The sequence below is a fragment of the Ornithorhynchus anatinus genome, chromosome 8, assembly GCF_004115215.2.
Source record: "Ornithorhynchus anatinus isolate Pmale09 chromosome 8, mOrnAna1.pri.v4, whole genome shotgun sequence".
Lineage (NCBI taxonomy): Eukaryota > Metazoa > Chordata > Mammalia > Monotremata > Ornithorhynchidae > Ornithorhynchus > Ornithorhynchus anatinus.
The window spans coordinates 28,091,018-28,106,213 of NC_041735.1; the positions used below are offsets into that span (position 1 = coordinate 28,091,018).

The following is a 15,196-nucleotide window of genomic DNA, read 5'->3' on the forward strand; positions in this document are numbered from 1 at the left end:
AGTGCTCCACACATAGTAAGGGTCAATAAATATGACAATGAATGAATGATGTCTAACAAGCCTGTGGGCTGCTGGGACAGTGGAATTATTTCAGTAACGGCTCTCGTCTTTGAGTACAAGGAAGCACTAGACTATAAGCTCATTGTGGGAAGGGGACATGTCTAACAAGTCTGTTGCACTGTACTCTCTTAAGCGATTAGTACAGTGCTCTTCACCCAGTAAGTGCTCAATATATCCGACTGATTGACTGATTTCCTTGGATCAGGCTGGTACTCCACCTCAGCCTTTTGCAGGCTGATTGTTCATCGATAGAGTTTTACCAGTTCGGCAAAGGTCCATCCTCACTTGCCATTCTCGAGTGTGGCCTTCCAGAGCAAAATCGTCTGATATAGCAGCTTCCTGCTCAGTGGTTCAAGGACTTTCAAAAATGCTGGGAGGCTGCTGACTTGGAGAAGGCTCCTGAGTATCATCTGACCCCAGCTTCCAAGAGCCTTCTCCCACTTTCAGGTGTGGGTACCTTCGTTGGGTTCAATAAGGCTGCACCAGCTCTGTGCAGATGCTGGAGATGCTGCGCGATGCTGGAGAAAGGCTAAGTCGTGGCAGGTCCAATCCTGAGACAACCGGTCTAATTCCCACGAATGTCTGGCAAGCCAAACTAATTCAAGAGCCACCAGATTTATTGATTGTGCCTTCTTTTTGGAAGATCTGCGAGTCAAATCTTAGAAGTCACGATGTTTCTCTAACACATGTCATTTGCCTGATGGGCAGCAAGAACCCTGCCTCTCCACAGAGCTTCAGAATGCCCACTGTCTCTCTCCAAGTGACCGGTTAATTTAATGATATTTCACTGTAGCTGGTGGAGAAAGACTCTGGCTAGGTTCTTTCTGGCTTCAAGAGAGCCAGGTGATGCCAAGACAGTTTCCACAGTCAGCAATCTCTTGCTCTTCTCTGTAAAGATTGAGTCACTGGGGGTCATGACTAAAACCTGGTGGCATTTTCTGGGTGACCTTAGCCCTTCTGTGTATATAGCCAGCCTGGGTTGTGTTTATGGTCACCCTTAGTAATAGTAATAATTGTCATATTTGTTAAATGTTTACTATGTGACACTCCTAGTATTAAGCCCTGGGGTTTAAGCTTTAAGCTTTAACAATCTAAGCAGGTGAGATGCAGTCCCTATCCCACTTGGGGCCCGCAGTCTAAGAGGGAGAATGGGCATTTTGTCCACATTTGGACAGGTGAGGAAACTAAGGCACAGGGAAGCAGCATGGCTTAATGGAAAGAGCATGGGCCTGAGAGTCAGAGGAACTGGATTCTAATACTGGCTCCCCACTTTGCTGGGCAACCATGGGCAAGTCACTTTTTTCTGTGCCTCAGTTTCATCATCTGTAAAACGGGGATTAAACCCTACTCCCTCCTACTCAGACCATGAGCCTCATATGAGTCAGGGACTGTATTCGAGCTAATTATCTTGCATCTACCTCAGCGCTTAGTACAGATCTTGGTATAAATTAAGTGCTTACCAATTACCATAATAAAAAAGGAAGTTAAGTGACCTGCAGAAGGTCACACTGCAGCAGGCAAGGGCAGAGCTTGGATTATTATCCAGGTCTCCTGACTCCCGGTCTCATGCTTTTTCTACTAGGCCACAGTGCATCTAGGCTTCCTTGGGCCTTTGTACACAATATTGTGCTAAGAGTACTGATAACTGGGGCATTTGTTAATCACCGACTATGTGCCTTCCTGCACTGTGCTGAGCACTGGGGCAGATTCCATCAGATCAGACAGAGTCCCCATCCCACAAGGGTTAGACTTTAAGCCCGTCAAACGGCAGGGACTGTCTCTATCTGTTGCCGACTTGTTCATCCCAAGCGCTTAGTACAGTGCTCTGCACATAGTAAGCGCTCAATAAATACGAATGAATGAATGAATGAATGAATGAATGAATGAATGAATGAATGAAGGGTTTCACACCTATAGGGGAAGGCAAACAGGCATTTAATCCCCATTGGGTAGATGATGACGCTATGGCTCAGGGAAGCTGAATGACTTATCAAGGTCACGCAGCAAGCAAGTGGTGGAGCTAGGATTAGTACGCAGGTCTCCCGACTCCCAGGCCCATGCTCTTTCTACTAGGCCATGCTGCTTTACAATATCTATCATATACTTATATATTCCCCACCTAGAGAAGCAGAATGGCCCAATGAATATTACATGGGACGGGAAGTCAGAAGCACCTAGGTTCTAATCCTGACTCTGCCACTTCTCTGCCTTGTGAAGTCGGGAGAATCAGTTTACTTCTCTCTGCTTCAGTTGTCTTGTGCCATCGGGTCGTCTCTGACCCCATAGACACATCTCTTCCGGAACACCCCACCTCCATCTGCAATCGTTCTGGTAGGGGATCCAGAGAGTTTTCTTGGTACAGATCCAGAAGGGGTTTACCGTCGCCTCCTTCCACGCAGTAAACTTGAGTCTCCCTGTCGACTCTCTCCCGTGCCACTGCTGCCCAGTACAGGTGAGTTTTGATTTGTAGCAGATTGCCTTCCACTCTCTAGCCACTGTCCAAGCTAGGAATGGACAGGCCTCTGCTTAACTCTCCCTCCCACAGTCAAGACTGGAAGAGGACCGGAAACTCTCCAGGTGTGACCCTGAGAGGGATGCCTAATTTACCTCACTCATAAAATGGGGATTAAGTGGGACATGGGCTGCATCTGATCTGATTAGCTTGTATGGTACAGCACCTGGTACACAGTAAGATCTTAATACCACAAAAAAAGTCTGCCCTTACTCCACCTATCCTCTAGTTGTATTTTTATCATCCCTCCTCCTAACAGATACTAGGAGCGTGTGTGTCTTCTCCATTAGATGGTAAGATCCTTGAGGATGGGTTTATGTCTTTTACCTTTATCAATCAATCAGTGGTATTTATTTAGCATTTATCACGTGCACGGCACTTTGCTAAGTACTTGTCCTGTCTTGTCTTATGCCATAGAGCCGTCCCCGCCCCATAGCGACTCCATGGACACATCTCTCCCAGAACGCCCCACCTCCATCTGCAATCGTTCTGGTAGTGGATCCATAGAGTTTTTTGGGTAAAAATACAGCAGTGGTTTACCACCGTCTTCTTCCGTGCAGTAAACTTGAGTCTCTGCCCTCAACTCTCTCCCGTGCCTCTGCCGCCCAGCACAGGTGAGTTTTGGCTTGTAGCAGATTGCCTTCCCCTAGTTAGCCTCTGCCCAAACCAAGAATGGAATGGGTATGCTTCTGCTTGACTCTCCCAAGCCAAGACTGGTAGAGTACTGGAAACTCTCCAGGTGCGGTCTTGAGAGAGGACTAAGTGCTTAGGAGAGTACAGTGCAATCGTTCCCTGCCCAAAAGGCCCATACATTCTTGGGCGGGGGGGGGGGGGGGAGACAGACTTTAAAATTAATTAAGGAAAGGGGAAATGGCAGAGGGTAAAGATATGTATATAAGTGCTATGGGGTTGGGTATGAGGTGACTATCAAGTGCTAAAGAGGTATAGATCCAAATGCATAGGCAACATAAAAGGGAGAGTGAATCAGGGAGATGAGGGCGTAGTCTGGGCAGGCCTCCTGGAGGTCATGTGATTTTAGGGGGGCTATGATGGGGAGAATGGTGAACTCTCCGATATAAAGCGGGAAGGGGTTGCAGGTCAAGAGTGGGCCTTTACCTTTATCTCACTCTCCCGAGTATTTAGTGCAATGCTCTGTGAGCAGCTGGTGCTCAGGAACTACTGCTGATTGGTTTCTTTCTGCTGCCCCTGCTGGAAACGCCCCAGTCTCCCCGCCGTCGACCAAGTTCCTCTTCTCCAATCTCTAGAAATCTCTTCCTCCAGGGCCAGTCCAGCCAGAGTGAAAGTGAAAGACCCCTGACCCCTGGGGCTGCTCTACCTGGGGGGCGAGGGATCGGAAAAAAAGAGGGTCTGGGACCCGTAGCGGCTGGGAGGGGCCTTCCCCACCACCACTCTCTGCTCCCTACCTTCTGGAGGTGTGCCCCATCCCACAGCACTGGGCCCGCTGAACCGGTTTCTCCCCAGCTGTGCTGTGCGGGCCTGTTGAACCTGTGTAGACAGGGCCAAAGCTAGGCATTTCTCCAGCGTCCAGGCCCCTGCTGCGCCCCACTGCCCTCACCCCCAGCAGGCCACTCATCCCAGACCCAACCCCGGTTGCTGTGGCTACGGATATGCCGTGGACATTGAATGACGAGGAGCCTGAAATTCTGCTCTTCTAGCCATAGCTCCCTACTGACTTCTGTTTCTATTTTGTGTATTGTGTACTTGTCTTTTCCTCTTCTGCTTTTTTGATGTTTTATTGTTTCATTGCTCCCGTTGTTCATTCATTCATTCAAGTGTATTTATTGAGCGCTTAGTGTACTGTCCTAAGAACACGGGAGAGTACAATACAACAATAAACAGACACATTCCCTGCTCAGAATGAGCTTTCAGTCTAGAAGGAGGGAGACAGACATTAATATAAATAAATAACTTACAGATATGCACATAAGTGCTGTGGGGCTGGGAGGGGGGAAGAACAAAAGGAGTGAGTCAGGACGACGCAGAAGGGAGTGGGAAAAGAGGAAAGGAGGTCTTAGGGAAGGCCTCTTGGAGGAGATGTGCCTTCCACAAAGCTTTGGGTAGTTGGGGGAGAGTAATTTTCTATCAGATCTGCAGATGGAGGGTGTTCCAGGCCACAGGCAGGATGTGGGCAAGAAGTCAGTGGTGAGATAGGCGAGATCGAGGCACATTGAGAAGGTTGGCATTAGAGGAGCAAAGTGAGCGGGTTGGGTTGTAGTAGGAGAGTAGCGAGGTGAGGTAGGAGAGGGCAAGGTGACTGAAAGCTTTAAAGTCAATGGTGAGGAGTTTCTGTTTGATGCGGCCATAGATGGGCAACTATGGAGTTTTTTGAGGAGTGATGAGACACGTCTTGAACGTTTTTGAAGAAAAATGATCCGGGCAGCAGAGTGAAGTGTGGCTGGAGTGGGGAGAGATGGGGCTGGGAGGTCAGCAAGGAGGCTGATGCGGTAATCCACGTGGGATAGGATAAGTGATTGGATTAACGTGGCAACAGTTTGGATGGAGAGGAAAGGGCGGATTTTAGCAATCCCATGAAGGTGGGACTGAGGACTTCGTGACCGATCGAATATGTGGGTTGAATGAGAGAGAGGAGTCAAGAATAATAACGCTTGGCTTGTGAGATATTGATAGGAAAGTGAGGAGGACAGGGTTTGGATGGGGAGATAAGGAGTTCTGTTTTGGACACGTTAAGCTTGAGGTGACAGGAGGACATCCAAGTAAAAACGTCTTGAAAGCAGGAGGAAATGCGAGACTGCAGGGAGGGAGTTCAAGGCTGGAGATGTAGATCTGGGTATCATCTGCATGAGAGGTGGTAGTTGAAGTCATGGGAGCAAATGAATTCTCCAAGTCAGTGGGCCCAGATGGAGACTAGAAGGGGACCTGGAACTGAACCTTGAGGGACCCCCACAGTTAGGGGCTGGGAGGCAGAGGAGGAGACCACGAAGGAGACTGAGGATGAACAGCCAGAGAGATAAGACAAGCAGCATGACTTAGGGGGTAAGGGCTTAGGAGTCAGAGGATGTGGGTTCTAATCCCGGCTCCAGCACTTGTCTGCTCTGTGACCTTGGACAAGTCACTTAACTTCTCTGCACCTCAGTCACCTCTTCTGTAAAATGGGGATTAAGACTGTGAGCCCCACGTGGGACTACCTGATTACCCTCTATCTACCCCAGCGTTTAGAACAGTGCTCGGTACATAGTAAGCGCTTGACAAATACCATCATTATTATTATTATTACTAACCTGGAGAGGACAGAGTCACACACACACACACTCCAGTCCTCTCCCAGTCTTCTCTCTTCATAGATTGTAAACTCTTCGAGAGGCAGGGTCCATGTCTAATTTCCACCTGGGTACTCTTTCCTAGTGCTTGGTAGAGTGCTTTTCACATGGTAAGCCCTAAATAAATACTATTAATACTTTCAGAACATACGCAGTATCTGTCCCACAGAGGACTCACAGTCTAAGGTGGAAGGAGAATGAGTATTTTGATCTCTATGTTACAGATGAGGAAACTGAGGCATAGAGAAGTCACAGAACGGGCAAGTGACAGAGCTAGGATTAATCAGCCAGTCAATTAATGGCATTGATTAAGCACTACTGTGTGCAGAGCACTACACTAAATACTTGGGAGGGCAGGATGCAATAGTGGATAGAATTTGGACCTGGGTTCTAGTCCTGGCTCTGCCGATTGGTAGTCATGTTCCCCGACCTCGAGGAGTTTACAATCTAGGGAGGGAGACAAACATTAAAGTAAATTACATAGAGTGGCACTTGTTAAGCACTTTCTGTATTCTGAGCACAGTACTGAGGGCCGGGGTGGATACAACATAATCACATTGGACACAGTCCTTGTCCCCTTTGAGGCTCACCTTCTAAATAGGAAGGATAATAGGTATTGAATCCCCATTATAAGGATGAAGAAAATGAGGCCCAGAGAAGTGAAGTGTCTTACCCAAGATCACAGAGCAGGTAGGTGGCAGAACCAGCATCAGAACGCAGGGCCTCAGCTCTTTCCACTGCACCACCCTTGCAGACAGGGGAAGGAGCAGAGCAAAAGGATGCACATTTAAGTACAGAGGGGGGTGGGGGAGGGATGCCTATTAAAGTGCTTAAGGGGTACACACCCAAATGTATATGCAACCCAGAAGGGAGGGAAACTAGGGAGGGGAAAGGAGATATTAGTCAGGGAAGGCTTTTTAGGAGAGATGTAATTTTAGGAGAGCTTTGAAGATGGGGAGAGTGGTGGTCTGCTGAATATGAAGGGGGAGGGATTTCCAGGCAGGAAGGAGGAAGTAAGCAAGAGGTCTGTGGCGAGAGAGACAAAAATCAAGCTACAGCGATCGGGTCGGTGATAGACGAACAAAGCGTGTGGGCTGGGTTGTAGTGGGAGATGGAGCTGAGGGAGGGCAGGTAGAATGGGAGGAGCTGATCGAGCGCTTTAAAGCTAATGGTAAGGAGTTTCCGTTTGATGAGACAGACCACAACTGTTCGTCACAGACCATATCCGTCGGAGATGGATGGGCAACCACGGGAGATTTTTGAGGAGCGGAGAGATGTGCGCTGAAGAAATTTTAAGTAAAATGATCTGGGCAGCAAAGTGAAACATGGACTGGAGGTTGGAGGCAGGGAGGTCAGCAAGGAGGCTGATGCGGTAGTCGAGGCAGGATACCTCGACTACGGGGTATCCTTGGACCGGCATGGTTACAGTTTGGATGCAGAGGAAAGGGCAGATTCTAGAGATGTTGGGACAAGATTTGATAGCAGACTTAATGTGTGGGTTGAATGAGAGAGATGAGTGGGAGATAACACCAAATTGACAGACCGAGTCAGGTAGGATGGTAGTGTTTTCTACAGTGATGGGAAAGTCGTGGGGAGGGCAGGGTTTGGGTGGGAAAACCAGCCTCCTTAACTCTCATTCCAGTGCTCTTTCCACGAGATTGACACCCCCTAAGTACTTTGATACCCTCCACCCCACTTACATACAGATCCTTATACTTCCCCTGCCGAAACGTATTCGAACATCCTCCACCCCTATTAGATCATAAGCTCCTTGAGGGCAGAGACTGTGTCTACGAACTCTATTTGCTCTCTCAAGTGCTTAGTACAGGGCTCTGTACCCAGTAAACATCAATAAATGCCACTGATCGATTGGTCACGGATCAATCCTATTTACCTAACACTTGCTTTGTGCAGAGCACCTTACTAAGCACTTGAGAGAGTACAATATAACAGATATGGTTGACACATTCCCTGCCCACAGTGAGCTCACAGTCTAGAGGGGGAGACAGACAGTAATATAAATACATTACGGACACGTACGAAGTGCTATGGGACTGGCGGTGGGGTCAGGTGAATAAAGGGAGCAAAGCAGGGCAATGCAGAGGGGAGTGGGAGAAAAGGAAATGAGTGCTTAGTCAGGGAAAGCCTCTTGGAGGAGATGTGCCTTCAATAAGGCCTTGAAGGGGGGAGAGAGTAATTGTCCGTTTGATACGAAGAGGGAGGGCGTTCCAGGCCAGGGACAGAATTTGGGCGAGAGGTCCAGGTACTGTGAGTGGTTTGGCACGAACTACAGAGCGAAGTGTATGGGTTGGGTTGTAAAAGAAGAGCAGCAAAGTGAGATAGGAGGGAGTGAGGCGACTGAGTGCCTTAAAGCCCATGGTAAGGAGTTTCTGTTCGATGCGAGGTGCATGGGCAACCCCTGGAGGTTCTTGAGGAGAGGGAAAACCTGAATCGAACGTTTCTGTAGAAAAATGATCCGGGCAGCAGAGTGAAGCATGGACTGCAGTGGGGAAGAGAAAGGAGCCGGGGAAGTCAGGAAGGAGACCGACCTGGTAATCAAGGTGGGCGAGGAGAAGTGCTTGGATTAACGTGGTAGTGGTTTGGATGGAGAGGAAAGGGCAGATTGATTGCTAGGCCACACACCCCATCGTCTTCGTGGGTTCTAATCCCGGCTCCGCCACCTGTCAGCTGTGGGACTTTGGGCAAGTCACTTAACTTCTCTGGGCCACAGTCACCTCACCTGGAAAATGGGAATTAAAAGCGTGAGCCCCATGTGGGATAACTTGATTACCCCGTTATCTACCCCAGTGCTTAGAACAGTGCTTGGCACAGAGTAAGCACTTAACAATACCTTACTTATTATTATTATCTTCCCGGGCCCAAAAGGTGGCCAAAATAGCTTCCTCCCTCTGCAAGAAGCCAAACGGTGGTTTGGGCCTAGAGGCTGAGCAGGGCAAGGAGCAGGGCAAGGACCAGTGGGCAGTGGCAGGGTGAAGTCACCTCCCGGGCTTGGCTCCCCACACCCCCAGCAGCCTCGCCCCCTGGAGCAGCTCGGGCCGGGGGGAATCTCTCTGGACGAGTCCCCGTCACCGTGGACGGCCGCGGCCTCTCCGTCCTGGGCGGCCCTGGCTGTCACGGCTGACCGGGTCCGAGTCGTCCTTCCGAGCTTTGGCCGGAAAGGTCCCCTGCACGTTGCCGAAAGGCGCCGGGGCCGAGCGAGAACCGGCACAGTCCCGGGAGTCAGGGTCAGATCCGGAAATGGGAAATGGGACTATTCAGGGGAAATCCCGAGCAAGGGGCCGGAGGCCCACCCGAGCCTTTCCCGGGAGCGTCGGTGCCCTCCCCCATCTCCTTCTGCCAGGCCACGCTTCGCTGTCTCTGCGTGAATCACCACCGGGGCCTCAGGCCAAACACCCAGCTTGGTGACTAAGCTAATCGGTGGAAATGGCAAGTGTGAGGCTCGGTCTGAGCCAGCCAGGGGGTGGGGAGCAGTTTCTGATGAGTTGAGGGGGACCCTCCCCCTACAGTCTTGTGGGAAGGCCGGCCACCACGGGGCTGACCTTGACCCAAGGAGCCACCTCCACATCTCCTCTTCGACTTCCCAGTGGGCTTCCCCTAGCTCCCTCTGGGCCCTGGTGGGCTCGCTCCAGAGCCAGATGTGGGAGAACCAGGGCACTGCCTCACCCTGCACTTGGCCCACACCCAGAAGGCTCCTCCTCCATGACCCCCAGGAGCTCCTTCGAGCCGGTGCGGTGAGCCTCCTTCCCGGGAAGCAGGTGCCCCTGTGGCCGATATTCCCCACCCGGCCGACCCATCCCTCAGAGCGACGGGGCCTCCAGAGACAGCAGAGGCCCAAGATGGAAGAGGCAGCGCTTTGGCAGAGAGTGAATACCCTATTCCCTTCCTCTCCCTTTTCTCCTCTCCTCCTCCCCCCGTTATTCCTTCTTTCAATTTCCCCTTCCTCTCCGCTCTCAAGGATGCCCCGAATTTACCTGCCCCCGACACTCCAAAACCTCAATCTGGCTTTGGGCTCGGTACTGCCTTAGTACCTCCTCCCCCATATCAAAAAGAGAATAACCAGAACCAGCCGACCCGGAAAGGAGAATGAATTGGGACTGGGGAGGCCTTCTCTAGGCACAGAAGCGATTCAGTCTTTGAGCGTGACGCAAAGAGCTACTCAAAGAAATCTTCTCGAAGCTAAGCAGTTCAGGAAAGCGTTAACCTACTCCCATTTTTAATTCATACCATGCTAGATTAACAGCTCCTCAGCTTTTCTATCTCCATCTTCTCCTCTGGTCATCGCTAAATGCCCCGTGATCAGCCTGGGGTTGCCCTTCTGTCCTCAGAAACTTCCTGAAGTCCCAGGAACCCCATACCAGGGTGACTGGGGATCCCACTGCTCAAGCAGCAGGACGGACTCCCTCGGGGCCCAGTCCATCTTCAGGGAAGTCCCAGGGCTCTTCCGCCCGCCTCGAGCCGGAGCCCTGGCCGGCCCGCTCTACAGAGGCCTGGCACAGCGGCTTCAGAGACGGGCGGCCCCACAATAGTAGAGAAATACCCCTCCCGCCTCTCTCTGCCTCAGTTTCTCTCTCAAGGGAGCCTGGAGTAAGGGGGAGATGGAATCGGGGTGGCCACCGAAGGCATTGAAGGATTCTGGACCCTTCCCTCGCCCTCACCCATGTTGTGGCTACCGCCGGGCAACAGAAAAACGTCGCCTGGGAGGCAGGGTCGGGACGGTGAGTGGAGGGCCTCGGGGATGCTAATTCTGTTGTATTGTACTCTCCCAAACGCTGTCCAGTGCTTAGAACACAGTGGGTACTCAATAAATCCATTGATTGATTGATTTAGTAAGAATGAGAGAGGCCCGACTGCGGCTGCTAGGAATCAGGAGACAAGGCTGTGTCTAGGAGAGTGCAGGTCTCGCAAAGCCCCCCCATGTGACCTGTATGTTGATGTCACAATCCTACAGGAGCTCCCTTTAGACTGTGAGCTCATTGTGGGCAGCGAATGTGACTGTTTGTTGCTGTATTGTAGGCCCCCGAGTGCTTAATACAGTGCTTTGCACACAGTAAGTGCTCACTAAATACTACTGAAAGAATAGTTACGCTGCTTCTCTTAACATTTGTTTTTTCTGGGTCAACAAAGGCCCTTCTGGTATTTGTGAGCCAGCCATCACCCCTCGCTGAGGCGTCACAAACCTGGTCACCTGGTCGTTATCATTCGTTTATATTAAGGTCTGTCTCCCCCTTTAGACTGTAAGCTCGTTGTGGGCAGGGGATGTGTCTGTTTATCGTTGGGTTTTACTCTCCCAAGTGCTTAGTACAGTAAATAGGATTCACACGCACATCCGCTCTACCTTCTCCATGACTCCACGTACTTTAGGGTGGCCGCACTCAAAGCTTGGGGCGATGGGGTTCTTCGGGCCCCTCGGAGCCCCAGCAGGCTGCCGGCAATGGCAGCGCCGGCACGGTCTATGGCAGGGTCCGCGGCCCCGCGACGGGACTTTGCACCGGCGAGGAGCCAGGAGAGGCCCGCGGCCACGGCGGGCAAGGGGAGGTGCAGGAAGGAGGAAGAAAGGGGAGTTAGAAACATGAATTGTAGTGGTACTGCAGGACATCCTTAGTGTGGGGACTGGGAGTCAGAAGGACCTGAGTTCTAAATCCAGCTCCACCACTTGTCTGCTGTGTGACCTTGGGTAAATCACTTCCCTTCTCTGGGCCTGCTACCTCGTTTTGAAAATGGGGATCAAGACCGTGAGCCCCATGTGGGACAGGGAATTGTGTATCTACCCCAGCATTTAGTACAGCGCATAACAAACACCATAAAAAGAAGGTAATGTGATAAATAACAGGTGTGGGGCTTCTGAAGCAGCGTGGCTCAGTGGAAAGAGCCCGGGCTTGGGAGTCAGAGGTCCGGGTTCTAATTCTGGCTCCGCCCCTTGCCAGCTGTGTGACTTTGGGCGAGTCACTTAACTGCTCTGTGCCTCAGTTACCTCATCTGTAAAATGGGGATTGAAACTGTGAGCCCTAAGTGGGTCAACCTGATCACCTTGTATTCCCCCAGCAGTTAGAGCAGTGCTTTGCACATAGTAAGTGCTTAATAAATACCAACATTATTATTATTATTATTCTGAATCCCCACGGGGCCTATTGAGCCCAGGACCCAAGGGTTAAGCCCCAGGAGCCACAGGCCAGCAGAGGCCGGGAGTCGGGGGAGGGCTTGAATGTGCAGCTCTGCCCAGGACACAGGCCATTCTGGAACCTTTTCTTTTACCAGAACAGAACTGCAAGAATCAAGATCAAAGCCCAGTCCTCTTCAGATGAACGAGAACGAAACGAAACAAAATGAAGGGCTGCTTCCTATCTGAATATTCCCCTTTTATTTCCCAAGCATTTAGTGCCGGGCATTATTTTCGCTAAATCTTTACTCCAGGGTGAAAATTAAACAATCCCAACTGGAGCTGCTCCTCCCCTCCATAGAAACACAAATTGCCTGGCTCACCTTGCGACTTGGTTAACTCTACAGAAAATGAAAGAAAGACAGAGTGCGAGTGGGAGGGAGAGAAAGAGACAGAGAGAGACTTTGCTAAAGGTCTCTGCAGGCCTGCAGGAAATGAAAAGAGAGTGAGAAAGAGAGGGACAGAGAGAGAGAGAACACTCATTAGGAGGGAGGAAAGGAGAGAGCATGGAAGGGAGTCTGGGGAAGGGCAAAGAGGTGGAGACGGGAGAGGAGGAGAGTCACCAGAAATCTGGTCATTGTGGATGGGGCCAATAGGGCAGAAAGAAGAGCCCCAAGTGGGACAGGGACTGTGACCAACTCAATTACTTTTGATCTCCAGAGTTTGGTATAGGGCCTGGCACATAGTAAGTACTTAATTATTATTATTATTACTATTGGCTATGTTTGACACCAAGAGGAGTCCAGAAAGGCTCCTTATATCTCTTCCCCCGTTCTCTCTCCCTCCCTCCTTCCCTCCAGGCTCATATCTCCTCCTGCCTTCAGGACATCTCCACCTGGATGTCCTCCCGTCACTGAAAACTCAAGGTGTCCATGACTGAGCTCCTTATCTTCCCTCCCAAACCCTGTCCCCTCCCTGACTTTCCCGTCACTGTGGACGGCACTACGGTCCTTCCCGTCTCACGAGCCCCTCGTGGAGGAGGAGGCCTTCCCAGACTGAGCCCCCCTTTTCCTCTACTCTTCCTCTCCTCCCCATCTCCCCTACTCTTTCTCTCTGCTCTACCCCTTTCCCCACCCCACAGCAGTTGTGTATATCTGTACATATTTATTATTCTATTTATTTTATTCATGATGTGCATAAATCTATAATTCTATTTATTTTGATGCTATTGATACCTGTCTACTTGTCTTGTTGTCTGTCTCCCCCTTCTAGACTGTGAGCCCGTTGTTGGGTAGGGATTGTCTCTGTTGCCAAATTGCACTTTCCAAGCGCTTAGTACAGTGCTCTGCACACAGTAAGTGCTCAAAAAATATGATTGAATGAATGAAAGAATGGATGAAAACCCCGGTTACCTAGGAATCTCATCCTCAGGGGCACCTCCGACCCCTCCTATGCCCAGTACCACAGCATTCCTCGGGCTGTTTCCATACTGAGGGACTGAGCAGCAGAAGCTGGGCGCCTAGAGTTACGATCCGGGGATGAAAGGTGCCCGGGGGCATATCCGTATTGGGCCGGAGACAGGCTAGATGAACTCCGTCTGGCCAGGCAGAAAACCGGAGGGGAGGCCTAGTTCCGCGCCCTGCAACTGACAAGGGACCGCTCAGAGCCCGGGCTTGGGAGTCAGCAATGGTGGGTTCTCATCCCGCCTCCGCCACTTGTCCGCTGTGTGACTTCAGGCCAGTCACTTCACCTCTCTGGGCCTCAGCACCCTCATCTATAAAATGGGGATGAAGACTGTGAGCCCCACGTGGGCAGGCCTGATTACCATGCATCTCCCCCAGCGCTTAGAAGGGTGCTTGGTACGTAGGAAGCGCTTAACAAACACCATCGTTAGTATCAGCGTGGCTCAGTGGAAAGAATCTGGGCTTGGGAGTCGGAGGTCGTGGGTTCTAATCCCACCTCCGCCGCTGTGTGACTTCGGGCGAGTCACTTCACCTCTCTGGGCCTCAACGCCCTCATCTGTAAAACGGGAATGAAGACTGTGAGCCCCACGGGGGACCATCTTTGAGCCCATCCTTGGGCAGGGATTGTCTCTGTTGCCGAATTGTCCATTCCAAGCGCTTAGTACAGTGCTCTGCACATAGTAAGCGCTCAATAAATACTACTGAATGAAATGAATGAATGAATCTGATTAGCTTGCATCTACCCCAGCGCTTAGAACAGTAGAACATTAAGTTACTTAGAACACGAAATCTCTTCCCTTCTTCAAAACCCCACTGAGAGCTCACCTCCTCCAGAAGGCCTTCCCAGACTGAGCTTCCCCCTTTTCCCTCTGCTCCCCCTCCACCCTCTGCTTCTCTCCCTCTCCCTTCCCCTCCTCTCAGCACTGTGCTCATTTGTAAATATCATTTATTACCCTATTTATTTTGTTCATGAGGTGATTGATTCGATTTATTGTGATAACGTGGTCTTGTTTTTGTTTCGTTCTGTTTTGCTCTGCCATCTGTCTCCCCAGATTAGACTGTGAGCCCGTCCTTGGGCAGGGATTGTCTCTATCTGTTGCCGAATTGTACGTTCCAAGCGCTCGGTACAGTGCTCTGCCCATAGTAAGCGCTCAATCAATACTACTGAATGAAGGAATGAACGAACAGTGCTTGGCACGTTGTAAGGGCTGAACGGAAACCACCATTACTATGAGGAGCAGCGTGGTTCGGTGGAAAGAGCCAGAGCTTGGGAGGCAGAGGTCATGGGTTCTAATCCCGGCTCCGCCGCTTGTCAGCTGGGTGATTTTGGGCAAGTCACTTTGCTTCTCTGGGCCTCAGTGACCTCATCTGGAAAATGGGGATGAAGTCTGGGAGCCTCACATGGGGCAACCTGATCACCTTGTCTCCCTCCACCCCCCCACGATTAGAACAGTGCTTTGGACATCGTAAACACTTAACAAGTACCACCACTATATTTATCATGATCATGTTGTTGAATTTGTTTCGCTCTGCCGTCTGTTTCCCCGGATTAGACTGTGAGCCCGCCGTTGGGCCGGGATGGTCTCTCTCTGTTGCCTAATTGTCCCTTCCAATCGCTTGGTCCAGTGCTCTGCCCATAGTAAGTGCTCAATCAATACTATTGAATGAATGAATGAATGAACGAATGATTGATTGATTGATTGAATGAATGAATGAACGAAGGAACGAACAAACGAACAAACGA

General features: G+C 50.7%; 1 non-coding gene across 1 annotated transcript; it reads right to left on the bottom strand.

Moving 5' to 3' along the window:
* Positions 1-2,522: 2,522 nt before the first annotated feature.
* LOC114814031 lies at positions 2,523-2,655 on the bottom strand. Its single transcript, XR_003761774.1, has one exon. It is a non-coding gene; the product is annotated as a small nucleolar RNA SNORA7 (small nucleolar RNA).
* Positions 2,656-15,196: the final 12,541 nt, after the last annotated feature.